Genomic DNA, 12760 nt, shown 5'->3' with positions numbered 1-12760 from the left:
GTGTGCAAACTATTTGAGGGGTTAGGCCCTGTTCACATTAGCGTTTTCACCGGATCAGATCCGGAACGTATACTGTACAAACGGGCCGGACGCGAACGGATCCAATGTTAATCTATGGGGCCATACACATCCGCCCGTTCGGACAGATGCGTTGCGTACGTTCAGTTCCCCGAATCAAAAAAATGCCACAGGCCCTAATTTTCCGGACCATTGCTCCCTGCGGACCTGAAATGGAAGGTTGTGCAGGGCAATAGGAACCAATGAAAAACGGAACTGAACAACACACTGGCTATAAAAACTGACCTTTCTAGCTGCTTTCCTGTGTACTCTATATGATACAGCTCTATGGTACAGTGGCCATCTTGGCTTGTTTGTTTGGCACATGGGCCTGGAAGTGCTGCAGGAGTGGGATCCATCCCAGTTTGTGGATTTCCGGAAAGAGATGGAAGAAGACATAAGGCCATACAGCATCGAGGACCTGATTGTCCAAGTGCAGGGGCAACCTGCCCTTTGGGAGAAGAGAAACCCAGACCACAGTAACATCCGAAAGTGCAGAAGGTTGTGGGAGGCCATCTGCAAAACTTTTGTGCTGGGATTCGCTCAACTGGTTCGGAAGTGGAAAACAGCTCAAGGTATGTTTACAATGGATGTTGGGAGGTTGTGATGTGTTGCAGGTGTGTGATTTCTTGATGTGGGGGGTTCATATTGAATATGTAGCATGCAGGCCTTGTCCCAACCACGTGTGTCTGGGCCGCAGGCGCACGACTGCTCCCCTGCGGCTAAGACACACATGCCCTGTGTACCCACAACCGACATTACGTCCAGTCAATTTACAAACCTAAAAACTTGTTTTATTAAAATTGAACAAAATAAAACAATCAACAAAATAAACTAATGAACCACATAACCAATGAACAAAATAAACAATGTACAAAATGAACAATGAACAAAATTAAAAAAGAACAAAATAAACCAAATTTTAAACTTGTCCTTCGGCAAAAAAGTCTGCAAAATCGTCCCTGTTGCAAAGGGCGAATACCCTTGGCCTTTGTGCGTACCTCCGTATCGTCCAAAGTGGGAGTACCTCTGGCATGTTGGGAATGTCCACTTCCTCCTGGCGCACAAAATTGTGGAGGATGCATGCTGCTTTGACAACGTGGACAGCATTGTCTGGCTTCAGTAGCAGCGGTGTGTGGAACATCCTCCACTTGTTCGCCAGGATTCCAAAGGTACACTTCACCATTCGGCGAGCGCAGCTGAGCCGTGCGTTGAAAACGAGTTGTTTCCGGTCAAGGCCCCTGTCAAGGTATGTTGACCCATAATGTTGACCCATATCTGCTGCTGCATTTGCGATACTTGGTTGTGGTGCTGCTGTTGGATTTGGTCAAACTGTGCACGATATTCATCATGCTGTGCACAATATTGATCATGCAGCAGTTTCACTTCATCCTGGTAGTGCCCGTGCACCGCTTCTAGCTCTTTTGAAGCGACTCGATATGGAGGCGATAGCCCTCTATCAGGTTGCTTCTGTCTCCATCCTGCAGCCGCCTGGTAACAATGGATTCTTGGCTTCTGAGGATGCCAATTAGGCCTGACACTGCACCCGACATCTCTGACTCAGTCTCCCTTCTTGTGGCTACAGGAGCAGCTCTCCATCTTCTTGGAGCTGGAGGGGTTTCTGCCTCTGAGGCTTGGACTCTATGGGGCTGGGCACCACTAGTGGACGGTGTAGGTGCCTGTGGAGTGTCCTGGACAGTGTCGGTTGGGGTAGGATCAGGGCCAGGGTCCTGAGGAGGGAGAGTCAAGTCCTCAGTTTTGAACCACCTGGATTCCATGGAAACCTGCCTACTGGCAGGTGGAGGCGGCAAATAGTCCTTGTCCAGCACAGGGTCATCATCAAAGTTATCAAAATCTTCCTCACTGTCTCCTATACAAATAATATCCCCATCCGTGTCGAGGTCCTCATCCTCCTGAAAATGATCTTCATTCCTGTAGATAATACAAAGAAAAATGTTACGATAATGTACCGCGTGTTGTTGTAGTTATTATATACAGTGTTTTTACCAATGGTAAAAGTAGTTAAACTTACACTCTAGCTTCCACAGAAGTTCCCAAGAAGGCCAGCTGACGTGCGTAACAATAGGGTGTTCTTTTGGAGGATCCACTTCCACTCCTGTGTTCTTTTTGCTGAATTCTCAGCTCCTTCACATAGGCGTCGCGTACACCTCTTGTAACGAAAAATCCGCAACGTCGGATGGATTGCGGAAATATGGTCGCATCCAGTCCGGCAAGCGGACCTTCCAACGCGGGATGCGGAAATTCGTCCACATCCGCTGTGCAAACCCGTCCGAGCACTCTGCTCCAAACTCACCAGCATGCTGCTCACCAGGGCTCTGCCATCTTGCCTCTAGGGGGTGCGCGCGCACGCCAGACATGCCTTTATACTCTTAGAAAGCGTGTCAGCTGACCTGGTGGTCATCTGACATTTTAGCCTGCTCTGATTGGTTGCTGCCTGGGGTGGAGACTTCTCTCCCAGGCAGTATATAAGGAAGTGCTTTTCAGTCACACATCGTCTGTGTTTGCGATACCCTGTGTCAGCACTCAGACCTAGTCAGCCTTGTCTCTGGTATTGTGTTATATATTGGTTTATCGCCAATATATACACATATTATACTTTTTGATTTATCGTGTATGATTCTGTGCCTGTCTTGACTACTCTTCTGCTTCCTGATTCTGTACTTCGCCAGCCCGTACCGTTATCGACTATTGGCTTGGTTTCCGACTATTCTCTTGTCTCACGTTTCTGTACTGCTGCCACCTGATCTGTTGCCGAACCTCATTTTCTCTGACCTTTCTCCCTTCAGTGGCTCGTCTCCCACTGTAGGGTTCTATCAGAGGCTTGCCTCTTTGAGACGACCGCCACTAGCAAACCCTTGCTGCTAGAGGCCGAGACTCCTCCACTCCGTCCTTTGGAGGATCTCACACACCGGGTTCCCATTCAGAGGTAACCACACCTCTGAGGAATTACGGTGTGGTGGATATTTCCACAGACTTGAATTTACGCTGTATATATTATTGTTGTCTGCTGTTCCAGCTTGCTGAAGGTTGTATCTCTGTGCCCTATAGAGATACTCTATTGTACCAAGCACAATCTTGCATACGATTCTATCGTGTCACGCTATACTTGCATTATTGGCGATTCTGCAGATCACCATATAATCAGGTATAGCATCTGTATTATTGGTGATACTGCAGATCACCAATAATCAGAATATCTGTGCTTGCTGACACCAATCGTTACATAAACACAGACCATAAAGAAGTAAAATGGAGGGGTGGTCAATCAGCTTCAGACCGTAAGGGCAAAGCTAGAACAGCTGAAGATTACTGTGACTGCACAGCAGGCTCAGATTACTCAGCTGACTGAGACTGTCCGGAGGCTGCAACCACCACTTAACGTCCTACCTCCCCCGGCTCCTAGTGAGCCTAAAATGAACATTCCCGAGAAGTTTTCAGGCTCTAGGTCAGATTTTCAGAACTTCCGCCACAGAGTTCAGTCCTATTTTGACATGAAACCTGTGTCCTCAGGAACAGAGGCCCAGAAGGTTACTCTTGTCAAAACTCTGTTGCACGCAGATTCCCAAACTTGGGCTTACGGTTTACCGAACGATCATCCTGCCCTTTCGTCCGTCCAAGAGTTTTTTAAAGCCATGGCGGTCATCTATGATGATCCGGATAGTGCCGCCACGGCCGAACGTAAACTTAAAAACCTTAGACAGGGACGCAGTACAGTGGAGGACTATGCGTCAGAGTTTAGAAAATGGGCTGTATCATCTAGATGGGAGCGATATGCACTTCTTGATCGATACCTAGATGGGTTGTCGCAAGCAGTAACCGATGTGATGATTAGCCATCCAGAGCCAAAAGATCTTGATGAAGCCATAACGCTATCTATCCAAATAGATAGACGCCTTAGGTACAATAAGAAGGGCAGGTATCCTTTGTATCCTAGAGTTTCAGGTACTAGTAGCTCGGCAGCAGTAGAGACTGAGGAGCCTATGCAGCTAGGCCACGGGCGCCTCACTGAGGCTGAGAGAATCAGAAGATGCAGAGAGGGTCTCTGCATGTATTGCGGAGAAAAGGGTCACATTGCACAAAACTGTGGTAGGAAGTCAGGAAACTCTTCGGCTTAGGTGTGGTTGGGGGTACTACCCTAAGCGGACTAGTTTCACCCCCAAAACAAGAGAAATTTTTATTGCCCTGCTCCATTAATTGGGAAGGGCGAAACTTTTCTACCACAGCATTTGTGGATTCTGGGTCAACTGCCAACTTTTTAGATCTGAATTTTGCTTTAAGTCTAAATATTCCCATACTTCCTATAGAAAGACATTTATACGTTACAGCAATAGATAATTCTCCTCTGCAAGGAAAGTCCCCACTGTGCCAGACACCTCCTCTCTCGCTTCAAGTAGGAGCTCTGCACAAGGAGGTCATACAGTTCTATGTGCTAAAAATGTCTACCTTTACGGTGATATTAGGATTACCTTGGTTACGTTTACATTCTCCTCAGTTTGATTGGAGGGATGGGCAGTTGACTACTTGGTCTCCTTACTGTTCGCAATATTGTCTACAGAATATAATTTTATGTTCTACTTAGGTTCATGTGGAAGGAGTTCCTCCACAATATCAAGAATATTCGGATGTGTTTTGTCCCCGTGCAGCTGATCAGTTACCCCCTCATAGACCCTTTGACTGTCCAATACATTTGAAACCAGGGACCATGCCTCCTAGGGGCCACTTCTCCCCCAGAAAAATTGGCCATGGATGATTACATTCAGGAAAATTTACAGAAGGGTTTTATCCGCCCTTCAAGATCTCCTGCGGGGGCCGGATTCTTTTTCGTTCAGAAAAAAGATGGAGGCTTGTGCCCCTGTATTGACTACAGGGGTCTAAATAAGATCACGATTAAGAATCGTTACCCACTACCGTTGATTGATGATCTGTTCACACAAGTTTCCGAGGCTTCTGTATTCACAAAGCTAGATCTGAGGGGGGCTTACAATTTAATCCGTATTAGGGAGGAAGACGAGTGGAAGACGGCGTTCAACACTCCCAAGGGGCATTACGAGTATTTGGTGATGCCTTTTGGGTTGTGTAACGCTCCTGCAGTTTTTCAGGAGTTTGTCAAAAGAGATCATCCTGGCAGCGACTGAAATAGTTGAAGATCTTGCTAGCCTTCTAAGTCCTTTCCAATTAGAAGCCCCAGAAGGGAAACCAGAAGGGGTTCTATACGTTCTTTGTGTCTTGCGCCCCAAAGTATTACAGTTGTTTCATGGACACAAGAATGCTGGACATCCTGGCATCACCAGAACCCAAGACTTGTTGGGTGGGTCTGTCTGGTGGCCATCATTACAAACAGATTGCAGAGAATTTGTCAAAACCTGTACCGTCTGTGCCAGGAGCAAACCCTCCCGACTAGCTCCAGTCGGAACTTTACAGTCTCTGCCCTCCCCTCAGGAGCCATGGATGCACATTTCCATGGACTTTGTGGGAGAACTGCCAGTTTCCAATGGAAAGACGGTCATTTGGGTAGTCACTGACAGATTCAGTAAGATGGCTCACTTTGTGTCCTTGAGTGGTTTCCCTTCTGCTAAAAAATTAGCAGATCTTTTTATTCAAAATATCTTTAAGTTACACGGCATTCCGGAAAATGTCATCTCGGACAGAGGGGTTCAGTTTGTCTCGAGATTCTTGCGGGCCTTCTGTAAGGGGATGGGTATGTCGTTGTCTTTTTCATCAGGTTACCATCCGCAGACCAACGGTCAGACGGAGAGGATTAATTAGTCCTTGGAACAGTTCTTAAGATGTTATGTGGCGGACGCTCAACACCAGTGGGCGGAGTTTCTGCCATTCGCTGAGTTCGCACATAACAATCTTAGGAATGAGTCCTCTGGTTATGTGCCTTTTCAGATAGTCTCCCAAATTTTCTCCTTTACCAGTGACGGCCTTTCCGTTCCCTGTTCTGGAGAAGTGGCAGGAATCCTTCGAGAAAATCTGGGCTAATGTCGGAGAAAATTTGAAAAAGGCTTTTGGCATACAGAAGAGGCAGGCAGATAAGAGACGATCTGCGGAGTAGGAGTTTAAACCAGGGGACAAAGTTTGGGTATCAACTCGTCATATAGCTCTGAGACAGCCGTCCGCGAAACTGGGGCCCACCCAGGTATATTGGTCCATATCCAATTTCGGAAAAGGTTAATCGTGTTACTTACAGAGTCAGTTTACCGCATTCTCTAAAGGTGGGGAAAGCCTTTCATGTGTCGCTCTTGAAGCCGGCTGTTCAGGTGGATTCCCTCCCGCCTCACCCTGTCATGGTTGATGGTGAGCCTGAATGGTTGAGGAGATCTTGGACTCCAGACGAGTTCGGGGTTTAGTGCAGTATTTGGTGCATTGGAGAGGGTACGGTCTAGAGGAAAGATCCTGGGTCAAAGCAGGTGATTTACATGCTGATAACCTTAGGAGACGGTTCCATGAGCTCCATCCTGTCTGGAGTCCACGCCTAGAGGGAGGGGTACTGTAACAAAAAATCCGCAACGCCGGATGGATTGCGGAAATATGGTCGCATCCAGTCCGGCAAGCGGACCTTCCAATGCGGGATGCGGAAATTCGGCCGCATCTGCTGCGCAATCCCGTCCGAGCACTCTGCTCCAAACTCACCAGCATGCTGCTCAACAGGGCTCTGCCATCTTGCCTCTAGGAGGTGCGCGCGCACGCCAGACATGCCTTTATACTCTTAGAAAGCGTGTCAGCTGACCTGGAGGTCAGCTGACATTTTAGACTGCTCTGATTGGTTGCTGCCTGGGGTGGAGACTTCTCTCCCAGGCAGTATATAAGGAAGTGCTTTTCAGTCACACTTCGTCTGTGTTTGCGATACCCTGTGTCAGCACTCAGACCTAGTCAGCCTTGTGTCTGGTATTGTGTTATATATTGGTTTATCGCCAATATATACACATATTATACTGTTTGATTTATCGTGTATGATTCTGTGCCTGTCTTGACTACTCTTCTGCTTCCTGATTCTGTACTTCGCCAGCCCGTACCGTTATCGACTATTGGCTTGGTTTCCGACTATTCTCTTGTCTCACGTTTCTGTACTGCTGCCGCCTGATCTGTTGCCGAACCTCATTTTCTCTGACCTTTCTCCCTTCAGTGGCTCGTCTCCCACTGTAGGGTTCTATCAGAGGCTTGCCTCTTTGAGACGACCGCCACTAGCAAACCCTTGCTGCTAGAGGCCGAGACTCCTCCACTCCGTCCTTTGGAGGATCTCACACACGGGGTTTCCATTCAGAGGTAACCACACCTCTGAGGAATTACGGTGTGGTGGATATTTCCACAGACTTGAATTTACGCTGTATATATTATTGTTGTCTGCTGTTCCAGCTTGCTGGAGGTTGTATCTCTGTGCCCTATAGAGATACTCTATTGTACCAAGCACCCTCTTGCATACGATTCTATCGTGTCACGCTATACTTGCATTATTGGCGATTCTGCAGATCACCATATAATCAGTTGTAGCATCTGTATTATTGGTGATACTGCAGATCACCAATAATCAGAATATCTGTGCTTGCTGACACCAATCGTTACACCTCTCTACCCATAACGTGGGTAGAGAGGAAAAAAGCCTCATCTCCCACAAAGACAAAGGCGTAGTCGGGTGTCGTTTTTCCAGGCAAAGGTTTGTCAGCGGGTAGGTGTAGTTGGTTTTGCTCCAGCTGGTGGTAGAGTGTGGTGTTTTGAAAGATGCCAGAGTCATTGGCACTCCCGTATGACCCCACGTCTACATATACAAATTTGTAGTCAGCATCAGCCACTGCCATTAGGACAATACTAAAGTACTTTTTATAGTTGAAATAATGGCTGCCACTCCTCAATGGTTTCTGGATCCTGATGTGCTTTCCGTCAATCGCACCTACACAATTTGGGAACCCACACTCTGTCCAGAAGCGGTCTGCTATTTCCTCCCATTTTCTGGTGTCTGGAATAGGAATATATGTGGCCCTCAGCCTTCCCCAGAGAATTTTGGAGGTCCTCACTACCATGCCTGCCACCGTACTCTTCCCAATTCTGAATGTAATGTGTAGCGATGCATAGGTTTGCCGAGTTGCCATGAACCTAGGAGAGAAAAAATAAAGTTATTAATTTTTGTATTTTGCAGTTGAAAAATACAAGACTCGATGGCACAGTGTACGCGACGCCTATGTGAAGGAGCTGAGAATTCAGCAAAAAGAACACAGGAGTGGAAGTGGATCCTCCAAAAGAACACCCTATTGTTACGCACGTCAGCTGGCCTTCTTGGGAACTTCTGTGGAGGCTAGAGTGTAAGTTTAACTACTTTTACCATTGGTAAAAACACTGTATATAATAACAACTACAACAACACGCGGTACATTATCGTAACATTTTTCTTTGTAGGCAATCAGAAAACAACCGCTCGACTGTACTGTGGAAGGCAGTGCTGGACCATAGGCAGCCAGGCCTGGATACTGTAGTAAAAAAGAAAGATGCGGTCCGCAACAAGTCTCTCCACAGTTTTGTAATTTATTTAGGACGTATCCTCACAGCAATTAAAAAAGTACAAAGCTGACATGTTTCAGGCCATACAGCCCTTAATCATAGCACATAGCCACAGCTCATGTTTCTCAGTTAAAAAGGGGGGAGAAAAGAGTGCCACACCCAAATGTGACATGGGCCAGCCCACATACGGGAGGGTCCAGCATAACAAATATAAGCTGTCAGTCATTGGGTGGGCACCAGCCCCATACACAAGATAAACATCTATTAAAAGGTATAAATTCTTTTAGGCAATATAAAACCAAAAAAAGAAAAAACTTTAAAAAACAATCAAAGTGCACAAAGAGGAGTACATAGCAGTTCATAGCAGAACCACAACACTGAAGAACTTGGCAGCCTTCCAGACACAGGCTGACAAGTCTGACAGGGGAAAGATACATTGATTTATTACAGAGACAGTGATAGTAGAAAGTGCTGCAGTAAGCCAGAACACATTAACATAGCTTTTGGAACTTGTAGGATGATAAAAAACAGGATGCAATTTTTGTTACGGAGTCTCTTTAAGGGAGGTCATAAAGGAATCGACAGAAGTCGACTCACCCCTCCAGACAACCAAAATATCATCGAAAATCTCGCAACACTATCCGATAGGCGTCCCCCACCCCCAAAGATGTGGAACTCTTCCCACCACCCCATATAAAGATTCGCCAGGGACGGTGAGAATTTAGCACCCATTGATGCCCCACACCTCTGGAGGTAGAAGACGCCATCAAACATAAAATAGTTGCGGGTCAGGAGATAATCCACAGCTGCACAAATAAACACCCGGAGATCCACAGAGTATCCTGAATATCTTTCCAGATGATACTGGAGGGCCGTCAATGCCAGATGATGGGGTATACACGTATACAGGGCTTTCACATCAATTGTGAGCCAACTGCAGTCTGCCCCCCATCTAACCCACTCCAAACTTGCCAACAGATGCCTGGAATCTTTTAGATATCCCGGCAGCCGTCGGACCAGGGGCTGAAGCATTGAGTCCACCCAATCGCTCAGGCGCTCCCCCAGAGACCCAATGCCAGCAACAATGGGTCTGCTCTGCCTTCTGGAGGGGCGCCCGGTTTATGGATTTTAGGGAGATGGTGGAACACTGGTATGGTGGGATGTAATACAGTCAAATAGCTGGCTAATCTGTGTTCCAAGACTCCCAAACTCTCCCCATATCTGACAAGGCTGCGTAGTTGCTCGTGAAACTCCTGAGTGGGATTTCCTGGTAAGCGAGTATAGGTACACTTGTCCTCGACTTGTCTCAGAGCCTCTGCCCTATAGTCAGACCTGTCAAGGACAACGACCGCTCCCCCCTTATCTGCATTCCGTATAATTATATCCTTATTACCCTCCAATTTCTTAATGGCCGCGAATTCGGCTCTCGTGAGGTTGGATTTACGTTGTGTATGGGGGGTACCAGATAATTTCACCAGCTCCTGCTCTACCAGGTCCTGAAAAACTTCTACTGGGGTGGTTCTAGCAGTTAGTGGGTAGAAATCAGGATTCCTGACTCTAACGGGCTGCACATCTTCTACCGAGACAAGACCTGCACTGTCGGACACCAGAAAATCAAGCGTCCATCTAGCGCAAGTGTCTTGAAAATTCTCGATATCGGGTATTCCTGTCCTTGCTTTGCTATGTTGGTTAGCCTCCCCATTGGAACCAAAATGTTTCTTCAGAAGTATGGATCTAATGAATTTGTTGACGTCTAAAAGTGTGTCAAAGACATCGAAATGATGTGTGGGGGAGAAAGGTAGACCTTTGGACAATAAAGATAATTCAGGCTCTGTAAGAGTATATCCAGACAGGTTAACAACATTAACAGGTGTATCCGGGGAACATAATGAGTGGTTACCTCTACCTTTATGCTTTAGTCCTGCCCGTCTCGTCTTCCTTCTTTCTGAACCCCCCTTGAATGTTTCTTGTATCGCTTGTGATAGGGGATCTTGTTCTGGGCGTTTTTTGAAAGGGAGGGTTGTGCTTGCTGATTATGAGTCGTATTAGTAGGCAAGGTGACTAGTGCAGACGTAGAGTTAGTGGCCTGTATCCCCTGCGGACTGTCTGATGCATCTCTACGTGAATTAGAGTTCTGAGTGAAACTGACCTTTCTTCTATTTCTAGATCGGGACCGTCTTGTAGGTATGCCAGGTGACCTAGGGGTGGATTCCCATTTGCCCCATTCGTATACCAGATTTTGATTATAATCATTAGTATCTCGTAAATACTTTAACCTCTTGGTCTCTGTAATGATAGTTTCAAGTCTAGAAATATTGTCCCGCATTGCTTTGTTTAGATCATCAAATTGTTGCAATGTATCATACTTACTCAGAGTCTGATTCAACTCTGAAATCTTCAATCTGATGTCCACCAATTTATTTTCCTCATACTTAATAATGAGTTTCATCAGATTAAGAGAGCAATCAGTAAGTATGACATTCCATTCTACCTGAAACTCCTCACAATATGCGGCGGTTGGAATCTTTTTAATGCGTAAACCACGCGGGATGATTTTCTCCGCCACATATTGTTTAAGAGTTGCTAAATCCCACCAAGTTTTAACCTCCTTACTCATAAGATCTTCCAACTGTAAAAAACAAGTTCTAAGACCCACATCAGGATAACTATCACAAATAGTGTCTTTCTTAGAAAAGACAGCGGCAAATTTGTTATAACGTACAGGGTCAGAGTTCAAATCACAGATGGAAATGATGTGATCTTCATGGGAAGATGGGTGTTGGTCTATCAAGTCCTTAATGGCAGTCTCTAGGGGGTTAGAATTATAAATGTCCACATCAAAATTCTCAGTGTCCACATTCTCTGATGCACCATTAGAGATCACAGTTTCAACCTGACTCATGTGGTCATGAATGATGTCCCCACTCTGGGTGGAAAGAGAGGGGCCTAGGGAATATTTATCAGGAAAAATCGCTGGAGCACAGGCAGGGAAATCTACAGCAGTGATAGGAAAATGGAGGGACAATCTCTTTACCTGTCTAGATGCCTCAATGCCCCGATCTACATCCTCCAATAAGCTCTGCACAAGATCCTTGCAGTATGGACTGCTGTAAATTTCCCTGCCTGTGCTCCAGCGATTTTTCCTGATAAATATTCCCTAGGCCCCTCTCTTTCCACCCAGAGTGGGGACATCATTCATGACCACATGAGTCAGGTTGAAACTGTGATCTCTAATGGTGCATCAGAGAATGTGGACACTGAGAATTTTGATGTGGACATTTATAATTCTAACCCCCTAGAGACTGCCATTAAGGACTTGATAGACCAAGACCCATCTTCCCATGAAGATCACATCATTTCCATCTGTGATTTGAACTCTGACCCTGTACATTATAACAAATTTGCCGCTGTCTTTTCTAAGAAAGACACTATTTGTGAGAGTTATCCTGATGTGGGTCTTAGAACTTGTTTTTTACAGTTGGAAGATCTTATGAGTAAGGAGGTTAAAACTTGGTGGGATTTGGCAACTCTTAAACAATATGTGGCGGAGAAAATCATCCCGCGTGGTTTACGCATTAAAAAGATTCCAACCGGGGGGCGTGGCCAGCCGGCGATGTGAGAACAGTACACTCACGCAGCTCCCGCTTTGATCCTAACTAAACCTGATCCTGAGGGTGAAGTGGACATTTATACCTACCTATTCTGAGGAATATTGACAGTGGGAAGCTTTGGGGCTCTCTTTGATCCGGTTTGCGGCCGTCGTTGGAACAATGGGCCCGAGAAAACAACGAGAGGAGAAAGGCCTTGCTGAAACTTCTAAGCAGCAAGATGGCGCCGACGCCCTTAACACACGTTCCCGGAGGACGGATGCGCAGCTGACTGATGTGGCATCTAGACTGGAGAAATTTGCTCATAAGGACAAGAGGTACGAAGGGGACGCACAAGAGACAGGCTCAGAGGGCCAAGCAGATAACTGGGAGACAGAGGCAGAGCATTTCCTTGCTTCGGAGGCAAATGGCGCAGACGCGGCCTGGGAAGCCGCGGCAGGCCAGGCTGAATCTGCGGAGAATAAGTCACCACATACCCCACCTCCGGCAGCTCCTATTCCGGACCAGACTGGGAAACCCTCCCTTAGTGATATTCTATCAGCAGTGCAGTGTTGCAATCACGCTATCAACTCACTCTC

The 12760-nt window shown here is 46.6% G+C and overlaps 1 protein-coding gene across 3 annotated transcripts in view; it reads right to left on the bottom strand.

Annotated features, from left to right (window-relative positions):
• The window catches only part of LOC137546579 (uromodulin-like), a 495270-nt gene that overhangs the window by 434815 nt on the left and 47695 nt on the right, over positions 1-12760 (bottom strand). The gene's annotated exons all lie outside the window — the stretch shown is intronic.

The sequence above is a fragment of the Hyperolius riggenbachi genome, chromosome 2, assembly GCF_040937935.1.
Source record: "Hyperolius riggenbachi isolate aHypRig1 chromosome 2, aHypRig1.pri, whole genome shotgun sequence".
In the NCBI taxonomy this organism is placed as follows: Eukaryota; Metazoa; Chordata; class Amphibia; order Anura; family Hyperoliidae; genus Hyperolius; species Hyperolius riggenbachi.
This window is presented reverse-complemented; position numbering and strand designations above follow the sequence as displayed.